Source organism: Sander lucioperca, chromosome 13 (assembly GCF_008315115.2).
Source record: "Sander lucioperca isolate FBNREF2018 chromosome 13, SLUC_FBN_1.2, whole genome shotgun sequence".
Lineage (NCBI taxonomy): Eukaryota > Metazoa > Chordata > Actinopteri > Perciformes > Percidae > Sander > Sander lucioperca.
This window is the reverse complement of record NC_050185.1, coordinates 25403117-25415616: the sequence shown is the minus strand read 5'-3', so window position 1 is coordinate 25415616 and position 12500 is coordinate 25403117. Positions and strand designations below refer to the sequence as shown.

The window sequence follows — 12500 nt, the reverse complement described above, 5'->3', positions numbered from 1 at the left end:
ATATTCTGTCTCTCTCAGTGACAGTGTGACCTATGTACGTCAATACAGCTACTGCTATTAACCCTTAGCTAGTGTTATTCGGATATGCACGAAGTAGTAGGCACACTGTCAAAATTTCTTCCGGAATTTTCTAGTTTCATATTAATGTTTAAAATGTCTGTTTGTTTATGTATTCACCATTCACCAGAGCAAATTACACGCAAATGTACTTATTGAGTCATCAACCTTTTTTTTTTTTTTTTTTCCCCAAGTTGAGCAAAATCTTTATTGGCCGATAAGAGCAAATCACAAATGATGAAAGAATAGACAAGCCCACCAGGACGCCAGCGTTTTCATAGAGAAACTGTACAACGTGAAGGAATACATAGTTAACATTATCAGAAGAAACTAAACGTTCTACGTCCACATGTTCTGTTACAGTACGAGTTGATTTCACTTAAGGCCGTGTTCACACCGACAGCCCAGCCCGGTCTCACGGCCGTTCGTGTAAATGTCACGTTATTTTTAATCTATTGATACGTGTTCACGGGCATGTTTTTTACATGTAAAAGTCACGTTACTTTTTACGTGTTCACGGGCACGTTTTTCTCGTTTTTTACGTGTAAATGTCACGTTATTTTCTCGTTATTTTCTCGGGGAAAGGACGCCTCACACACCAGGAGACGGCCGAAAAGGACGCCCCATATGCCGCAAGGCGGCCGCAGGGGACGCGGGAGACGCGCGACAATAATGGGATGGCGGAGGTTGGGTTTAGGAAAAACCCTACGGGGAAAGGGCGCCTCACACGCCGGGAGAAGGCCGCGGGGGACGCGCCACAATAACGGGACGGTTGTGATTAGGAAGACTACGGGAAACTAAACGCCACACGCGGGACGCGATCCCCGCTCGCCCGGGTGAAAGTCCTGTGATGTTTGACCCATCCACCCCCCCGACCAGCCTCCCTACGCTGTTTTTCAGCTCTTTATTCTACTCCCTACCATTTTCGTGCTGTGACCACGAAATATGCTTCCCATTGAAATACATTACTTCACATTTTAGTGCTGGCCACCACGTCAAAAACGAGAAAAACGTCCCCGTGAAGACGTATCAATAGATTAAAAATAACGTGACATTTACACAAACTGCCGTGAGACCGGGCTGGACAGCCTTTAGTTCGGTTGAATCGAACTAGAGTTGGTTTGCCCCGCTGGTGCGGCTCGTTTGGGCAGGTGAGAACGCGGCAATCAAACTCTGGTGAGCACCAAAAGTGGACCAAACAAGCGTACCGAGACCTGCTTGAAGAGGTGGTCTCGGTACGCTTTCAATTCTACTCTTGAGCGGGTCATTTGTGGTAAGAACGTGATCCGTACTTGAACCGCACCAACTATACGTACCCCTCCAGTCTGAGCTAGTGTCTCCTGTAGTCAGGTGTGTTCAGCAGTATAAATAGAGCAAATAAATATGCAGACTTTGGCTGATTATGCATTGAATTATGAGATTGCATAATCACGTTTTTCTGGAGGGACTGGTATAAAGAACATTGATGCAGAGATTCATCAATGCTGAGTTTTCGGTATCTTTCCTCCAGTTGTTAACATTCAGTCTGCTCCAACAGACTCACCAACCTTTGAGCATCAGAGCTCCGTGTTCTGACTGACTGTCTGTCTGTCTGTCTGTCTGACTGTCTGTCTGTCTGTCGATGAGATGATTCTAGTTCTGCTGAACAATAAAACTCTCCAGATGTGGAAAGAGAAAGTAGTTCAGCCCAGACTCAGGGGACTCTCTCTCTCTCTCTCTCTCTCTCTCTCTCTCTCTCTCTCTCTCTCTCTCTCTCTCTCTCTCTCTCTCTCTCTCTCTCTCTCTATGAGGGTACATATCCCCCTCTCTTCCAGGCCAGTACTGTTACCTTCCACACCGACTAAACCAGTGGAAGTTGGGTTCTGTCACTATGAACTCAGCTTTTAGAGCAGCGGTGTCAAACTCAGTTTCCCAGAGGGCCACACTGGAAAATAAGAATCACATCACGGGCCAGACATACTTAGTTTTATGTTTTTATTTAATCGAAAAAGTCCAACATCTTTGGCTGTATTACTGCATGTCTCATGTACTCTTCTCACGTACAGCTCGGTCGACATAAAGGCCCGAAGAAATCACTTAGCCATCAGAGAAGGAAGGTCGAAATAACCGAGGGAGAAAAGTTGGAAAACGCGCCAAAAGAGTCGGCAAAAGTGCCAAAACTAGGTTATTATGAACCTAAATTGTTATGAGGGCCGGATGTGTGTGTGTGTGTGTGTGTGTGTGTGTGTGTGTGTGTGTGTGTGTGTGTGTGTCTCTCTCTATCTGTGTGTGTGTGTGTGCGTGCACAGTGGGGGGGGCATGGCCTGTAGCGCCCCCTACTGTCCGATCTGCTTAAGTTTGGTTGGTGCAACACTGCTAACAGTTAGGCTCAGTCAGCAGTTAGTCACTAAAAGTTCTGTTTTTACCCACCAGACTCCATGTAAATAATCAGAACTTTTAGCGTGTATAGAGCCAGCATATTTCCACCAGACTCCATGTAAATAATCAGGACTTTTAGCGTGTATAGAGCCAGCATATTTCCACCAGACTCCATGTAAATAATCAGGACTTTTAGCGTGTATAGAGCCAGCATATTTCCACCAGACTCCATGTAAATAATCAGGACTTTTAGCGTGTATAGATCCAGCATATTTCCACCAGACTCCATGTAAATAATCAGGACTTTTAGCGTGTATAGAGCCAGCATATTTCCACCAGACTCCATGTAAATAATCAGGACCTTTAGCATGTATAGAGCCAGCATATTTCCACCAGACTCCATGTAAATAATCTGAACTTTTAGCGTGTATAGAGCCAGCATATCTCCACATGTAAATGGATGAATTAAGGGTTTATTTCAACCAAACCAGAGTGGTGATTGTTGGAACAGTGGAAAGATGAACCAAGACTGTTTCTGTCCACTTTGAATGAAGTGTGTTTTACGATGATAAAAGTACTGATTATTTACATGGAGTCTGGTGGAGTTTGGTGATGTGTTCATACAGTATTGTTTTTGATCGTGCAGTCAAACTTTTACTTGTATTGGGGTATTTTTAGACTGTGGTATTTCTACTTTTTACTTCAGTAAAGTATCTCAGACCTTCTTCCTCTGCTGTGAAAAGTGAAACAGATGATGCCGTGCCCAGCCGAGTCACGGAGAGAAACGTTTGGCGTGTTGTAACGGCGTCCTGTTGTAACTCAGGCCGGCTGTTGAGGTTTCATGTTGAAATGAAGACGCAACTTCAGTCAAGAAAACTTTATCATCTTCAAAAACTATACGCCCATATTCATTCTCTCTCTCTCTCTCTCCCTCTCCCTCTCTCTTCTCTCTCTCTCTCTCTCTCTCTCTCTCTCTCTCTCTCTCTCTGATATCATCAGTCACCAGTGACTTTCATCTTTTACATTAAATTAACATTTGAAGATCATTAAAAACACAATCTGACCAAACGGAACGGGCGTCCTGCATATTTAGACCACAGATCAGAGGGGAACAGTGTGCTGACAGAGTCAACCGGCAAGAGGAAGAAAGAAGAACTGAACACGTTGAGAAAAAGAGGAAGAAGAATCAACATCAGTAATGTGAACCGTGAAACACACGCTCATTGTGTAAAAGCAGCCTTCCTCTCAGCGTGGCAGAGAGATTTAAGTGTGAATTGTTTTAATACCAGTTAATCATTAGCATAAGTTATATATAAGTCAGAGGCACAAGGTGTCTGATGGGAACAACAACCCACCAGACTCCATGTAAATAATCAGGACTTTTAGCATCGTTAAAACACACTTTATTCAAAGTGGACAGAAACTAAATAAAACTACCAAAAGCCGTCTTGGTTCATCTTTCCACTGTTCCAACAATCACCACTCTGGTTTGGTTGAAATAAACCCTTAATTCACCCATTTACATGTGGAAATATGTTGGCTCTATACACGCTAAAAGTCCTGATTATTTACATGGAGTCTGGTGGAGATATGCTGGCTCTATACACGCTAAAAATCCTGATTATTTACATGGAGTCTGGTGGAAATATGCTGGCTCTATACACGCTAAAAGTACTGATTATTTACATGGAGTCTGGTGGAAATATGCTGGCTCTATACACGCTAAAAGTACTGATTATTTACATGGAGTCTGGTGGAAATATGCTGGCTCTATACACGCTAAAAGTACTGATTATTTACATGGAGTCTGGTGGAAATATGCTGGCTCTATACACGCTAAAAGTCCTGATTATTTACATGGAGTCTGGTGGAAATATGCTGGCTCTATACACGCTAAAAGTCCTGATTATTTACATGGAGTCTGGTGGAAATATGCTGGCTCTATACACGCTAAAAGTACTGATTATTTACATGGAGTCTGGTGGAAATATGCTGGCTCTATACACGCTAAAAGTACTGATTATTTACATGGAGTCTGGTGGAAATATGCTGGCTCTATACACGCTAAAAGTACTGATTATTTACATGGAGTCTGGTAGAAATATGCTGGCTCTGTACACGCTAAAAGTACTGATTATTTACATGGAGTCTGGTGGAAATATGCTGGCTCTATACACGCTAAAAGTACTGATTATTTACATGGAGTCTGGTGGAAATATGCTGGCTCTGTACACGCTAAAAGTACTGATTATTTACATGGAGTCTGGTGGAAATATGCTGGCTCTACACACGCTAAAAGTCCTGATTATTTACATGGAGTCTGGTGGGTAAAAACAGAACTTTTAGTGACTAACTGCTGCTGAACATTAGTCCTGTGGGGTTACATTACAGCTTGGTTCTTGTTTAATACTGGACCAGTTTCAGAGATTGTTGTTCCCATCAGACACTTAGACACACAAACACATGGAGAAATAGAGTCCAGGTTGAAAAATACAGAAGTTGTTCCCCTTTAACTGTCACTGGGTTTATTGTTGTGCACTAACACATCACCAAGTCATATTCTTTGTATGTGCAAACAGACTTGGCAATAAACTGATTCTGATTCTGGAAGAAAATATCAGTAACAGTAACTGGCAGCGTCATTTACACGCATCCCATTCATTGTCTCTGTGAGCAGCCGGGCAATGCATTCTGGGAGCATCGCGGGGACTTTACAGAGATGAGGAACTGAGTTTCCTGCTATGCATTTGCATAAAGTTGAATCTGGGCTACTTTATGCAAATCAAGGGCGTCCAGCTCAACTCGCTGGCTCTGGAAAACTCCTGAAAGACTTTTAAAGGGACCGTTGTCGATCGAAAAATGATTCAGATTCAGCAGATGCAGATTATTACTCACATTATATGAAGTATGAAGAGAGACAACGGTAGAGAGTAGTATGTAGAGAGACAGCAGTAGAGAGTAGTATGTAGAGAGACAACAGTAGAGAGTAGTATGTAGAGAGACAACAGTAGAGAGTAGTATGTAGAGAGAGAACAGTAGAGAGTAGTATGTAGAGACGTCAGTAGAGAGTAGTATGTAGAGAGACAACAGTAGAGAGTAGTATGTAGAGAGACATCAGTAGAGAGTAGTATGTAGAGAGACAACAGTAGAGAGTAGTATGTAGAGAGAGAACAGTAGAGAGTAGTATGTAAAGAGACAACAGTAGAGAGTAGTATGTAAAGAGACAACGGTAGAGAGTAGTATGTAGAGAGAGAACAGTAGAGAGTAGTATGTAGAGAGACAACGGTAGAGAGTAGTATGTAGAGAGACAATGGTAGAGAGTAGTATGTAGAGAGACAACAGTAGAGAGTAGTATGTAGAGAGAGAACAGTAGAGAGTAGTATGTAGAGAGACAACAGTAGAGAGTAGTATGTAGAGAGACAACGGTAGAGAGTAGTATGTAGAGAGACAATGGTAGAGAGTAGTATGTAGAGAGACAACAGTAGAGAGTAGTATGTAGAGAGACAACATGCAATCAACCAATCAGAGATCATCTCCCATTCCCTTTAAAAGCCAGGCGCGTCTGGACCTTGGAGTATGGCTATTATGATGGAGGATTTGCTGAACAGGAAGGAGAGATTTTCAGCAGAAGAAACTGATTTGCTCGTGCGTGAAGATCATATAATATTTTTATTTGTAATCTTCTGCATGTGTGTGTGCTGCTGTGCGTCCCTGTGTGTGTAACAAGCATAGTGTGCGCGCGCTGTGCACGAGTCTAGGAGCATTTTACTAATGCTCTGTTAAAATAATGAAATGCTGCGTTATTGACTTTAGACCAGGTTTTTGTTGGTTAATGGTGCCATCACTTCCTGCTGCCTCAAGATAGCAATACTCCCAGAATGCACCTGAACACACCTCCCTGTAAGACCAGCACGCCCAGAATGTACCTGAACACACCTCCCTGTAGACCAGCACGCCCAGAATGCACCTGAACACACCTCCCTGTAAGACCAGCACGCCCATGGGCCACAGATGGGTGCAGGTGCATTTGCTATTTAAACGACGTGGGTGCTGGATGGGAAACTGACAACTGGGTCGGTCTTAAATTAGCGCCGGGTGCAAAATAGGGTCATGTCTTCTTCAGTGACACTGACGCCACTTGTCTCCTCCGTGGTTTTACTGGTTTTGTCTCTCAGTGTTTCAGGAACTAACGAACAGCTTTGGTTTCGTCTCGTCAGCTGTGTTTATTTCACATTAAGCTGGTTAAGGAAGAGTCTCCTGACCCGCAGAGGAACCGAGTCATCCTGCAGCTGAAGATTGGAGCTCCGAGGTTTACACAATATTTTTTTACAGCTGTGTAGACTTTTTCTATCTTTCAATAATCTGGTAATACCCATGTGGGAGAAGAGACACCTGCTCTGCAAAATGACTAACAGCAAACAGCAGGTTGTGGTATTCTTAAGGACAAAAAGAGGTAATTACATGCACAACTTCAACCAGGCGGTGGACAAAATACAAAAATATAACCAGGACAGAAACACTGGAGACAACTGGACCAAACTGAGGTTGAAACACCAAGAAATATTGTGTTAAACTAGCACTAAGACAGCAGAGAATACTGGACCAAACAAGGCTAAAGCCAGAGAATATTGGCCCAAACCAAGACAGAAGTACTGAGGATAAAACACTGGATAATATTGGACCAAACTGGGGCTTAAAAACTAGAGAAAATGGGATCAAATTGAGGTTAAAACACTAGAGAATATCGTGCCAAAAAGAGCTACAAAGATGGAGAATATTGGACCAAACTGAGACATTACATTAAGCTGATGCTTTTATCCAAAGCGACTTACAATTGCTATATATGTCAGAGTTTGCACACCTCTGGAGCAACTAGGAGTTAAGTGTCTTGCTCAGGGACATGTTGGCAGATGTATCGCAGTGGGAATCAAACCCAGGTCTCCCACACCAAAGGTATGCATCATATCCACTGCTCCATCACCACCAGACACCACTCCAGACAAGTACTGGGGCTAAAACACTGCAAAATGTTGGACAAAACATGGGCATTAACAGTACAGAATATTTGATTAAACTGGGGTTACAACACTGGAAATAATACTGGACAAAAATGGAGCTAAAATACCGAAGAAAACAGGACCAAACTAGGCTACAACACCAAGACATATTGTGCTAAACCAAGACAGAAGTACTGGTGATAAAACATGAGAGAATATTGGATCAAACCGGGGCTAAACACTGCTGAAAAACGGACAAAACAAGGGCTAAAAAAACCACCAATTACTGGACAAAACAAGGGCTAAAACACCACCAAATACTGGACAAAACAAGGGCTAAAACACCACCATTTACTGGACAAAACAAGTGCTAAAACACCATCAAATATTGGACAAAACAAGGGCTAAAACACCACAGAATACTGGACAAAACAAGGGCTAAAACACCATCAAATACTGGACAAAACAAGGGGCTAAAACACCACCAAATACTGGACAAAACAAGGGCTAAAACACCACCAAATACTGGACAAAACAAGGGCTAAAACACCACCTAATACTGGACAAAACAAGGGCTAAAACACCACCAAATACTGGACAAAACAAGGGCTAAAACACCACCAAATACTGGACAAAACAAGGGCTAAAACACCACCAAATACTGGACAAAACAAGGGCTAAAACACCACAGAATACTGGACAAAACAAGGGCTAAAACACCATCAAATACTGGACAAAACAAGGGGCTAAAACACCACCAAATACTGGACAAAACAAGGGCTAAAACACCACCAAATACTGGACAAAACAAGGGCTAAAACACCACAGAATACTGGACAAAACAAGGGGCTAAAACACCACCAAATACTGGACAAAACAAGGGCTAAAACACCACCAAATACTGGACAAAACAAAGGCTAAAACACCACCAAATACTGGACAAAACAAGGGCTAAAACACCACCAAATACTGGACAAAACAAGGGCTAAAACACCACAGAATACTGGACAAAACAAGGGCTAAAACACCACCAAATACTGGACCAAAACACTAAAACACTGAATATTTGCCCGAACCAGGGCTTAAAAACAGACAGCTGTAAAGTTCATGTTAGCATGCTAGCACAGTTAGTGAAACATACCAAACATTGCAGAGTTATAAGGTGGCTCAGGTCAGACAATCAGACATGTTGGAAACAAACCTGCAGTGTACAGAGATGCAGCGTTTCCCCCCCCCCCCTCACCGTTGGCCCCGGCCAAAGAGGAACTGCTCTGTGTTGAAACTGAAACAGGAAGGGCTTGTCCGTCGCTCTGTTCATCCAGCAGTGTGTGAGAAGGAAAAGTGTTTACTGAGACAGTCTGACCTGCAGTTTATATCAAGACACTTAACACATGAATACCAGAGCCACAGAAATACTGGTTTGTGATTGGCTGGCAGGCAAGGACCGAAAACATAGTTCTGGTTTTAAACTCCGGTCAATATTGGACCAAACCAAAGCTAAAACAACCACCAATGTTAGAAAAATACCAACGAATATCCAACCAAACCCAGACTAAAATACCAAAGAATATGGGACCAAACCCAGACTAAAATACCAAAGAATAGGGGACCAAAACCAGACTAAAATACCAAAGAATAGGGGACCAAACCCAGACTAAAATACCAAAGAATATCCAACCAAACCCAGACTAAAATACCAAAGAATATTCAACCAACCCCAGACTAAAATACCAAAGAATATCCAAACAAACCCAGACTAAAATACTAAGGAATATGGGACCAAATCCAGACTAAAATACCAAGGAATATGCTACCAAACCCAGACTAAAATACCAAAGAATATGCTACCAAACCCAGACTAAAATACCAAGAAATATGGGACCAAACCCAGACTAAAATAGCAAAGAATATGGGGCCAAACCCAGACTAATATACTAGTGCTGTCAAATGATTAAAATATTTAATCGCGATTAATCACATTAATGTCATAGTTAACTCGCAATTAATCGCACATTTTTCTCTATTCTAAATGTCTCTTGATTTCTTTTTATCCCATTATTTTTTCTCATTTGAATGCTCTTATCAACATGATACAACGATACTTGAACGGTGCCTGAACCTAAACACATATATATATATATATATATATATATATATATATATATATATATATATATATATATATATATATATATATGTGTTTAAAAAACGAGCACCTTGTTCAAATGTATTTCTGTTCTGTATGTTCAAAAATATAAAACAATAAAAAGTTGATCTAAAAAAAAATAAAGGAGCACAAAATGGCGAAAACAACCACTGGATGGGAAAAGGGTATTTTTTTTTTTTAAGATAATTTTTTGGCCATTTTAATAGACAGGACAGCTGAAGACATGAAAGGGGAGAGAGGGGGAATGACATGCAGCAAAGGTCCACAGGTCGGAGTCAAACCCGCGGCCACTGCGTCAAGGAGTAAACCTCTATATATGGGTGCCCGCTCTACCAACTGAGCTATCTGGGAACCTGGAAAGGGTATTTTACAATAACTTTGAATGCACCACGAGGCTGGCAAGGCGAGGCTGAGTCTGTGTTTTTCAGACAGCGGCAGCTACAGTCTGGTGTTAGAATCCTCTCCAGTGAAATACAGTCACACTTTACACCGTTTAGCTGTCAGCATTTTAACATGTTTACTCCAGCTGCTAGCTAACGGTAGGCTAACGTTACCTGCTGCTAAGTGTAGTGTTGACTAGCTAACGGTAGGTTAACGTTACCTGCTGCTAAGTGTAGTGTTGACTAGCTAACGGTAGGCTAACGTTACCTGCTGCTAAGTGTAGTGTTGACTAGCTAACGGTAGGTTAACGTTACCTGCTGCTAAGTGTAGTGTTGACTAGCTAACGGTAGGTTAACGTTACCTGCTGCTAAGTGTAGTTTTGACTAGCTAACGGTAGGTTAACGTTACCTGCTGCTAAGTGTAGTGTTGACTAGCTAACGGTAGGCTAACGTTAGCTGCTGCTAAGTGTAGTGTTGACTAGCTAACGGTAGGTTAACATTAGCTGCTGCTAAGTGTAGTGTTGACTAGCGTCCCGTGCGGCGATGTTTCAGTTCCCTCTAACGTTTTCGGAGCATCAGAGAGAAGCGCAGGCATTTAAGTGGCACCTAATTAAGGCACCAAAATCCGCATTGCTTTTCGGTCCGGTAGATAATAGTCGTTAAGGCAGACAGGTCTCAGACCCCCACCCCCAAATAAAAACTCTTCGGATCTACACGATTCACGTGGATGACATTTTCCCATTCACAATGGCGATTTTCGCCGAAAAGTGACTAGTTTGCAGGTATGTACTACTCTTTGGCCGGCTCGCAAGCCCAAACAAGTGTGTGCGGCGTGCCTGTTGTTCTGTTTCCGGTCTAGCTAGATCCGGTGTGGTGTTGTAGTTTTTCTAACGTTACTAGTTGTTGCAACAGCATGTGATAAAAACTACAAAGTTTGCTAGGCCAAAAAGAACGTTAATCTCACGATAAAATTGACGCCGTTAAAATGGGTTTGCGTTAATGCCGTTAATAACACGTTTAACTGACAGCACTATAAAATACCAAACAATATCCAACCAAACTCAGACTAAAATACCAAAGAATATGCTACCACACCCAAACTAAAATACCAAATAATATCCAACCAAACTAGGACTAAAACGTGACCCTGGATATAAAATGAGTCATCCGTTTGTGTGACAGTTTCTGACCATTGAATGCTTCACCACATCAGCACGAACTTGGCAATCTCTAACTTATCTCACTCTCTGACTTCCTATTTGATTCTGGGAAGCCTGAAACTGTCCAACCTGACTGTCATGTTTCTCACACTGCGTAATGTCATCTCCATTAGTCAATCCTGTTGTTTTATGAATGTCCAGTTCATTCCTACTTTACGACACTACTGTTACGTTTCCCACGGTATATTCCTAGAGTTATAAGGTCATATTTAAAGGGTAATTTCTTTCTTTTTGCATTGGTGTCTAAGTGTACAACAATCTCTGAAACTGGTCCAGTATTAAACAAGAAACAAGCTGTAATGTAACCCTATAGGACAAGTGTTCAGCGTCAGTCAGCGTCCACTAAAAGTTCTGTTGTTGCCGCTGACAGACTCAGATTAGTATTCTAAGTGTCTGATAACATTATGGGATGGATCCCTACAGAGATAGACCTTTTAGTTAAAGAGTAAGATCCTTTTAGTTTAACATGAAATAGCCCCGAAATCACCATCACCAAACTCCACCAGACTCCATGTAAATAATCAGGACTTTTAGTGTGTATAGAGTAGGGCTGAACGATTTTTGAAAATAATCTAATTGCGATTTTTTTCCCCAAATATTGCGATTGCGATTCGATTATTTTTTAAGCTCTTTGTCTTCTGTATTATTCAACAAAGACAAACAATAAATCATTTTATAGTATGAACAACACACAATTACACACTAGACAGTTAAAAAAGTAAATATATAGTATATACACACAACAGTGTATTTTTTTTTACAGTGCACAGAGAGGAGCTGCCTCCAGCCCCTCCCCCTCGTGAAGTTGCGTGCTGCCGTGTGTTCTTGTTCAGAGAGGCTATCGTTACGTTAGCATGTTGCTGGTGTACTTGTTCAGAGAGGCTATCGTTACGTTAGCATGTTGCTGGTGTTCTTGCCGTGAGATTAACTGTACTAATAAAACTGTTGAAACACCGCGGCCACGCTGCTGTGAAAGCTCCCCGAACGTCATTTATCAGAGTCTGGTTGTTACCCCTCTCAGTGGCAGCTCCTCCACTCATATCTTTATAACGGAGCTAACCGCTAACCGGAGCTAACCGCTAATCAGAGCTAATCGTTGCTAACCGAGCCTTCAGGTCTGCGTGCCTGTATCCATTAACTGCACGTATGGACTCGAACCAGAATAAAACCCTTCATTTTATTAAAATGGCTGTAAAAGTTTTAAACTACAACTCAGAGTTGTTTGAATGACAGAAATCAGCTCAAGGTACGGCGTAGCGTTAGCGTGCTAGTTGATGCTTTCTCTGCGGAGTGCAGACTGATTTGCTCTCGCGAGTCATGT

General features: G+C 42.0%; 1 protein-coding gene across 3 annotated transcripts in view; it reads right to left on the bottom strand.

The window, feature by feature from the left end:
- Positions 1-12500, bottom strand: part of rhogb (ras homolog family member Gb) — a 21675-nt gene that overhangs the window by 7809 nt on the left and 1366 nt on the right. Inside the window, exon 1 of one of the 3 annotated variants that reach the window (XM_031279939.2) lies at positions 8614-8633. The exons of the other annotated variants lie outside the window; for them this stretch is intronic. The gene's annotated coding sequence lies outside the window, so the exon portion shown is untranslated. Of the gene's footprint in view, positions 1-8613; positions 8634-12500 lie in introns of those variants that run through there. 3 annotated transcript variants of the gene reach the window in all.